The sequence below is a fragment of the Pteropus alecto genome, unplaced genomic scaffold, assembly GCF_000325575.1.
Source record: "Pteropus alecto unplaced genomic scaffold, ASM32557v1 scaffold746, whole genome shotgun sequence".
NCBI classification, from domain to species: domain Eukaryota; kingdom Metazoa; phylum Chordata; class Mammalia; order Chiroptera; family Pteropodidae; genus Pteropus; species Pteropus alecto.
In genome coordinates, this window is record NW_006438900.1 from 206,701 (window position 1) to 215,548 (window position 8,848).

Sequence of the window (8,848 nt, forward strand, 5' to 3'; positions counted from 1 at the left end):
GTCTCAGAAAACTGGTTAAGGCAACATAAAACACAAAATTTACTTTGATGAATCACGGAATCCTTGTTTTCTACTCAGAAAACTTTTCTATAACATCAATAGCAGACTAATAGTCTAAGAAACATTAAAACACAACTTTAATTTTACATTAGTTTACTTTTGGCATTTAAATTTCCTATTTTGTTTAATTTAATCACACAAAATTGCCTCTCAGGATTTTTTTTATAAACCTACTACTTACTTCATTCTTTCAGTTTGCCTCTTTTTACTCTTTCAGAAATAACCAACTTTAAGACAAACAGCTTTCCTTTAATTTCCTTAAAAATAAATCTCTATACCGCATACCTTCTGTTACCAAAACCAGACATTTTTTCCCATCATAATTAGAATTCTTAACTAAACCACTATATTACATACAACAGACAAATATAGATCAGAGTTCATACACATACTCATATTTCTCCATCATCAGTATTTGTAACTTCTCTGGAGGTGCCAACTCAGCCAGTTAAAGTCCATTCCTGACTGTCCTTTCCTCTCCTAGCCTGCTGATCTCTGTGAGCCTCCTTCTCTATTTCTTGCTCATACTCAGGAGGAAATGGTGGCAGAGGAGCAGAAGGCGGTGGAGCAGTATGAAGGTCCTCATGCCCCTTCAAAGTCCTTCGCAGTGTAGCAATTAACTCACTACCTTCTCCTCCCCGGAGTTTCAGATCCTCCTAGGTAAAATCAAGACAATCTCTTTTTTAAAGCCCATGAGGAGAATGTAAAAATGAGGATCTTAATAGGCCCTTCAGAGGTACAGCACCCTCATAATGGCTTCCCAATCTCCTGCCAGGTCTGACTATTACAGTTTCCTCCTCTGGGAACAAAGGACAAATTTCTTGCACAAAACTTAAAAATTCTGTTAATTGTACTCTTTTCACTTTATAGTTTCTAGGTCTAAGCATAGTCTTAAGCATTTGTACAAAAATAATAGTCTTAAGTATTTGTACAAAAATATCGTGGTCTTTTGACCCTCGTCCCATGTATACTCCCGACAATTATAGCCTAATCCTTAAATTTATTCAAGGCACATTTCTTCTTGAGTTCTACTAGGCTGTTACTCTGTATTTTCTTCCTCCTCCTCTTTTGTATAGGCTTTTCCCGAGGGAGTCTCCTCACCTTACCTTATTGACACGTTTTCCCGTACTCAGGTCCCTATATGCACCACCTAGCTCGTCCAGCAAGTAGTAAATCCTGTCACTTCCAGCTCGGCCCTGGGAACGGTGGGAGTTTGAAAAAAAGAAGACGGAAACCTGAGATCAGTATCCCCACTATCCACTGATGATGGAGTAGAGAGTGATTTTATTTTTGCAAGTTGGTTTTATACAAGAGCATACATTTGCTGTAAAAATGAGATTACCCCCACCCAACCTCCACATTCTATTATAATCATTTGCATTTCCATAGAGTACTCCCACCCTACACGGCCTGCTATAATCATTGGCATTTCAAAACCCACATTGTTTTCCTATCTGTTCGTACTTCCCCTTTCTTAGGAGGATTCCTGGAGGTGAGGCAACCCTTGGTTGGACACACAAATTACAAGAACCTTGTCAGCTTTCAACCAGTTCACCAGAGAAAAAGTTTTACATTCACTCCAGCTTTGTTCATGCTAAAAAGTACAATGAAAACTTATGCCAATAGTAAGAAGATTAGTCACCTGTAGACAAATGATTCCTGTGGGGTCTTCCAAGACCCCCATGTGAATCCTGTGAAGTGTTCACAGGACCTCTGCAAGATTCCCTAATGACTGCCATGTGAATTTCAGTTGACTTCCACCTTATTTCTCTTTCCCTATCCTCAAACAAGTATTTTCAAAACATGTCTCATAAACTGCACATTTTTGATATTTCAGCATTGATGCAATGGCTGTTAAGCACTTACCTCTCGACAGTAGGGCCTAGAGGTCCACAACCAAGAACAGTGTGGGAGTCACACCCGATGCCTTTGAGTTATCCTCATGTTGTAGCCGCCAGCCCCCGACAGACGCATGGACCACCAGAAATCAGTGAGTTATAGGAAACGCACTCTATTCAGCCAGCTGGATCTGCCAGGGATACGCAGACCCCAAATTAAGCAGCCCCGAAATGCAGAGGTACAGAGTTTTTAAGCCCTAAACCCCATTCTTCATTCTGTTTGAACACACAAGTCTATTTTTCTTCTTTTTACTAACTGTCAACCTGCAGATCGGTTGTGCAAGCAGGGGAGTATAGAAGCAGAAAGCTTATTGTTAGAATGTTATGTTCTCATGGATGATAGCCTATGTTCCCATGGGCGATAGCCAAGCAGTAATTTTCGAGCCAGCACACTCACAATAACTCAGCATTTTTGCTACAATACAGCAATATGGTTGCCGCTGTTTCCGCTGCTCTAAATTACCTTCTACAAGCAGACTCAGCCTCCAAATTTCAATGCGGTTTATGTGCTACAGCTGCTCACATTGTCTTCAAGCAGGTTGCCTTACCACAACTGGAACCACAGGCCATTTATCTAAGGATCATTGTATGGTAGCCTACGCTGCTGTCCTTAAGCAAGTCTAGACATGCAGACCTCACCTTTCGATTGAAGGGCAGTGAGTTGGCTGTCTCGTCCACTGTCTCCTATGCATGGACTTTACTTTTCTCAGTGTTTATGTGAATTATACTAAGGAATGTAAAATAAGTGAGAGCCACACCATCACTCAATGTCACATGATCTCCCTATGATGCCCTCAGGCCAGTCTTGATAGTCACATGATTCCTGCAGGGCAATCACATGAATATTGTGAGATTCCCATTTTCTTGCAATGAGACTTGCAAGTGACTTCAACTTCATTTTCCTCTGCCTGCCTAAACCAAAGGTTTCCACAAAAACTTGAAGGAACTGCCTCAATGTCATTATCTAAGCTTCCTTTTTGTGGTCCTTTAGCAGTCTCTATCAAAATTTGTAGTCTGAGGACTGCTCTAGAGGAATTCAGAGGCAGCCCTTCTTTCCACCATGAAGAGGTATCCTCAAAAAGACTCAGCATTTTACCTCCAATACAGCAAAATTGTGGCTGTTGTGTTCACTGCTACTAGTCCCTTCCTCACAGCAAACACAGCTTCCTTATTTCAACATGGCCATTATGCGAGTTCCCTGTGCATGGCCACAAAGCATGTTTCCTGAAAAAAGAAAAAACCTGAGGCAAATTAAGGTTCATTGTCTGGCCACATATATTATTGACCTTGAAGTAAGTTTTGTCATGTGGACACAACATTCAATTAGAGGTCAGTTAGGAGCCTGTCTCTGCCACATTCTGTTATGCAGAGACTAATGTTTTCTGAGTGTTTATTGAATTTTATCAAGTGATAGGCACTCGTCATTCCAAACACAGCACTTCGTCATCCCCATCTGTCATATGATCTCCCTGTGTTTCATACAGGCCGGTCTCTTGAAGGACACGATATTCCCACAGGGTGTTCATGTGATCCTGTTGTGACTCCTGCGGGGCCATTGACCTGAGGTTAACATTGTGTAATTGTGAACACACTAGGCAAAAAGACCTGCTTACACTACCAATGACCTAACCCCTGTGATGGAACAAATGAGCAGTGATTGGTGTGCAAACAAACTTGTCTCTTTTTATAGAAAAAAAAAAGGAGACCTCCGTTCATGGTAACAATACTGTCCTTTCTTCAAATGATGTAAATTGGAGACCCGGATTCATGACACAAAGTCAGTTTTTTCCTCCAAATAATACAATGGAGCCCTGTTCTAAAGCCACCAAACCTGTCCTCATGAAATTTAGTAGATTTTTGACCCTAAAAGGAAAGGCCACTCTATCCTCTGGTAAGAATATCTTTCTTGGAGTATTAGAATTTTGGCTCCATGTGTGGAATTTCTCTTAGCAGCGAGAGGGGTGAATTTTGCTTGCAGTTCCTATCCCTCTACCTTTTCCAGTACGTAGAGCCGAGACCTACTACCACAGCATTTCTTCTTTCTTTTCCTAACAGCATCTGAAATGGTGACCTGGGCTCACGGTTCCAAGTCTGTCCTTCCTGAAGGAATGTCGAATGGTATCCTAGGCCCATAACAACAATTCTGTCTTTATGCAAGAAAAACTAGAATAAAGACTGGCCTATGACATCAAGCCTGGACTCTCCTAACAGGAAATAGAGGCAGGCTAAGGCTCCCAAAGTCAAGACCATCTAATTGATAACAGACTAGATGAAACAACTACCCAAGGTAGCCCCTGTGAACAGAAACTCATGTGGAGCGCTTGGCCCACAAACAAATCTGTCTTCACGAAACAAAAGTAAGAACGGAGGCCACCAGCAACACTGTCATTTCTTGAAGAATGTGGTGTGGTGAACCTGGACCAAGGCACAGAGCCTGTCTTCTCCTAACAATAAGTACAAAGTAGATGGATCCATGGCAATAAACCTGTCCTATTTGAAAACTAGTACAGAGGAGACCTAACCCCATAGGGCAAACCTGTCCTCAGGTAAGAGAATCTTAACTAGAGACCTAGGACCTTGTCTCCTGCCTGGATTTCTAATCAGAAACCAGAGTGCTGACCTTGGTTTGCAGTTGCAATCCCTTCACCTATTTCCAGGAAGTGGAGCTCAGAAATTGGCCCACATCATTTCTTCATCCTTTTCCTAACAGAGACTGAAGTGTTGGCCTGGGCCCGCATTTCTAAGTCAGTCCTCTTTGAACAAATGTCACCTGGAGTCCTATGCACACAGCAACGAGCCTTCAAGAGATACTAGAAAAAAAGTCTGTGGAAATCTGCACCAAGACTTGATCTCCTAAAAACTATTTGGCAGCCACAAGCCCAGAAGGTCATGTTCATCCAATTGGTAATAAAGTCCAGACTGAACACCAAGCCACACAACACCCAGCCTGGTCTCAGCTTTCAGAAATTCTTGGGAAGAACTTGGCCCACAGAACCAAGACGTCATATCCTAGGAGGAAAAAGAATAGAGGACACAGATCACAGCACCAAGATTGCCCTATTTTTAAAATATTTGCAATGAAATTTGGGCAGATGGTACCAACCTTGTGTTATCCTAACACTCCATTCAGCACAACCTGGTCCCACATCACCAATTTTACCTTTCACCAATTCTTGAAATGTGACCATAACCTATAGCACCAAGACATTCCCCTGGTAAGAGAAGGTAGTGTGAGCACATAGAAACTTGCAACAAATCCTAGACTCTTCTTTCAGGAATTCAATTAGTGAGCTTGGAAACACAGGCAAGCATTTTTTCCTAATCCAAGAAGTTGAGTGGAAACCTTGGCCCCCAGAATCTAGCTTAAATTTTTATAACAGAATCTTAGTAGAGGACTGGGCACACAATATCAAGATGGTCTTGGTAGAAAAAAATGTCTCATGGCTCATGACCCAGTCCTTTGCATGGATCGGTGGTAGTAGAGTGGAGGTCTGAAAATACCTCACCATTTTGGTCTCATTTTCAAGATAAACTCAAGTGGAAATTGGTTCATACACACTCATCCGGTACATTCTAAGAAGTAGAGTCAAACCTATGTCCACAGTAAGAAGCTGAGTCACCTGGTAGACAAATGATTCCTGTGGGGTCTTCCAAGACCCCCATGTGAATCCCTTGAGGTGTTCACGTGACTGCCGCAAGATTCTTTAACGACTGCTATGTGAATTTCAGTTGACTTCCACCTTATTTTTTTTCCCCTATACTCAAACAAGTGTTTTCAAAACACATCTCATAAACTGCACATTTTTGATATTTCAGCATTGATACATTGGCCATTAAGCAGTTCCCTCATGACAGTAGAGCCCTGAGGTCTGCATCCAAGAATAGTGCGAGAGTCATACCTAAAGCCTTTGAGTTATGCTCACAATAACTCAACATTTTTGCTACCATACAGCAATATGGCAGCTGCTGTTCCCACCACTCTAAATTACCTTATGTGCTACAGCTGCTCACATTGCCTTAAAGCAGGTTGCCTTACCACAGCTGAAACCACAGGCCAGTTATCTAAGAATGAGTGTCTGGTATCCTACTCTAGACGTAAGCAAGTCTAGTCATGCAGACCTCAACTTTCGAAAGAAAGACAGTGAGTTGGCTGTCTCATCCATTCTCTCTTATGACAAACTCTTCTTTCCTCACTGTTTATGTGAATTTTACCAAGGAATGTAGAAGGATAAAAAAAGTGAGCGCCACACCATCACCCGATGTCACGTGACCTCCTTGTGAGCCCCACAGGCCTGTCTCTCGAAGGTCACGTGATTCCCACATGCCAGTCACATGACTATTGCAAAATTCCACATTCTTGCAACAAGACTTTCAGGTGACTTCCAATTCATTTTCCTGTGCTGGTCTAAACCAAAGATTTCCAGAACACGTTGAAAGAAATGCCTCTATGTCAATATCTCAGCAGTCTTTATGGTCATTAAGCCAGTCACTAGCAGAATTTGTAGTCTGAGGTCTGCTGTAGAGGAATTTGCTGGCAGCCGTTCTTTCTGCGATGAAGTGGTATACTTACATTGACTCAACAGTTTACCTAAAATACAGCAAAATGGCGACTCTTGTTTCCACCTCTATCCAGGACCTTACTCATAGCACACTCAGCTTTCAAGTTTCAACAGAGCCGATGTGCAACCACAGCCTCCACTGGCCCAAAGCAGATTTCCTGACAACAGACAAAACCTGAGGCGAATTAAGGATCATTGTCTGTCCGCAATACTGTTGACCTCAAGTTTTGTAATGCGGAAATGACATTCGATTGAGGTCAGTTAGGAGGCTGTCTCAGTCACCTGCTGTTACACAGAGACTAATGTTTTCTCATTGTTTCTGTTAATTTTATCAAGTGATATGCACTTGTCATTCCAAAGGGAGCACTACATCATCCTCAACTGTCACATGATCTCCCTGTATTTCATACAAGCCAACTCTTGATGGACACGTGATTCCCACAGGGAGGTCACGTGATCCTGTACTGACTCTCACAGTGCCATAGATCTAAAGTTAATACTTTCTAATTTTGAACAAACCAGGCAAAACACCTGCTGACAGTACCATCAACCTATACCCTTTAAAGGAAACTAATGGGCAGTGCATTGCCCACAGACTGAAAATATCTATTGTTACAGAAAAGAAAAGAGACTTCCGTTCACGGTAAGTGTACTGCTCTCCCTTCAAATGATGTTGACTGGAGACCCAGGCCCATGATACAAAGCCACTCTCTTCCTAACAGTAATACAACTGAGCACCAGTCTAAAGCTACCAAGCCTATCCTCGTTGAAAATTAGTAGACTGGAGACCTTAAATCACAAGGCAAGATTTTCCTCTCATAAGAATAACTTTCTTAGAGAGCTAGAACCTTGTCTCCAAGTCTAGAATTTCTCTTAGTAACAAGAGGGGTGACTTTGGCTTGGAGTTCCAATCCACAGTATCCCCTTTTCTAAAAGTTAGAGCTGAGATCTTGTCCCACAGTATTTCCTCTGTCTTTTACTAACTGAGACTGTAGTGGTGGCCTGGGCCCATGTTTCTAAGCCTGTCCTAGCTGAACAAATGTCATGTGCTTTCTTAGGCCCACAGCAACAAGCTGTCTTTATGGAAGGAAAACAAGAATGAAAACCCAGGCCTGTGACCTCAAGACTGGACTCTCCTCACAGAAACTAGGTTGCAGGTCCAGGCTCCCAAGGTCAGTACCGTTTAATTGATAACAGACTAGATGAAACAACTGCTACCAATACACCCAAGGTTTCTGTGAACAGAAACTCATGTGGAGTGCACAGCTCACAAACAAAACTATCTTATCTAAACAAAAATAAGAAGAAAAGCCTCTGTTCATCACAGCAACCCTGTCTTTTCTTGAAAGGATGTGGAGAGATGACTCTGGCACAAGGCACAAAGCTTGTCTTTTCCTAACAATAACTACAAGAGTGACTGTGACCCTAAGCAATAAGCCTGTCCTCTCTGAAAACTAGTAGAGAGGAGAACTTAATTCTCAAGACAAGCCTGTCTTGAGGTAAGAGAATCTTAACTGGAGACCTTGGACCTTGTCTCTTGCCTAGATTTCTAATCCAGAACCAGAGTGCTGACTTTGGTTTGCGGTTCTAATCCCTTCCTCTATTTCCAGGAAGTGGAGCTGAGAAAATGGCCCACATCATTTCTTCTGTCTTTTCCTAACAGAGACTGAAGGGTTGTGATGGGCCCATGGTTTTAAGCCTGTCTTTTCTGAAAGAATGTCATCTGGAGTTGTAGGTGACAGCGACAAGCATTCTTTATGGAAAACACACTACAATGGAGATTATGGAAATCAGCACCAAGCCTGGACTTCCTAAAAAGAACTAGTTGGCCATCCCAAGTCCACAAGTTCACGACCATCCAATTGGTAGGAAAGTCCAGACTGAAGACCTAAGCCCAGAATACCCAGCCTAGCTGCTGCTACCTGAAACTCTTGGCAAGACCTTTGCCCACAGAACAGCACCATGTCTGTCTTCCCTTTAAAGCAATTACGACAGAAATTGGAGCCGATGACACCAAACTTGTGCCATCCTAACACTCTATTCAGCACAACGTGGTCCCACATTACCAATTTTCCCTTTCGCCATATTGGTAGGAAAAAAAAAGTTGATAGAAGTCCATGGCGCATAACCCAGTCCTTTGCCTGAATCAGGGGAAGTAGTATGGATGTTTGAAATATGACATCATGCCATTCTCATTTTCTAGAAAAATTTGAATAGAAAATGCTTTATACTCAAGCCTGGTTCATTCTAAGGAGTAGAGTGAAAAGCTACATCCACAGAAAGAAGACTAGTCACCTCGTAGACCAATGATTCACACAAAATCTTCCAAGA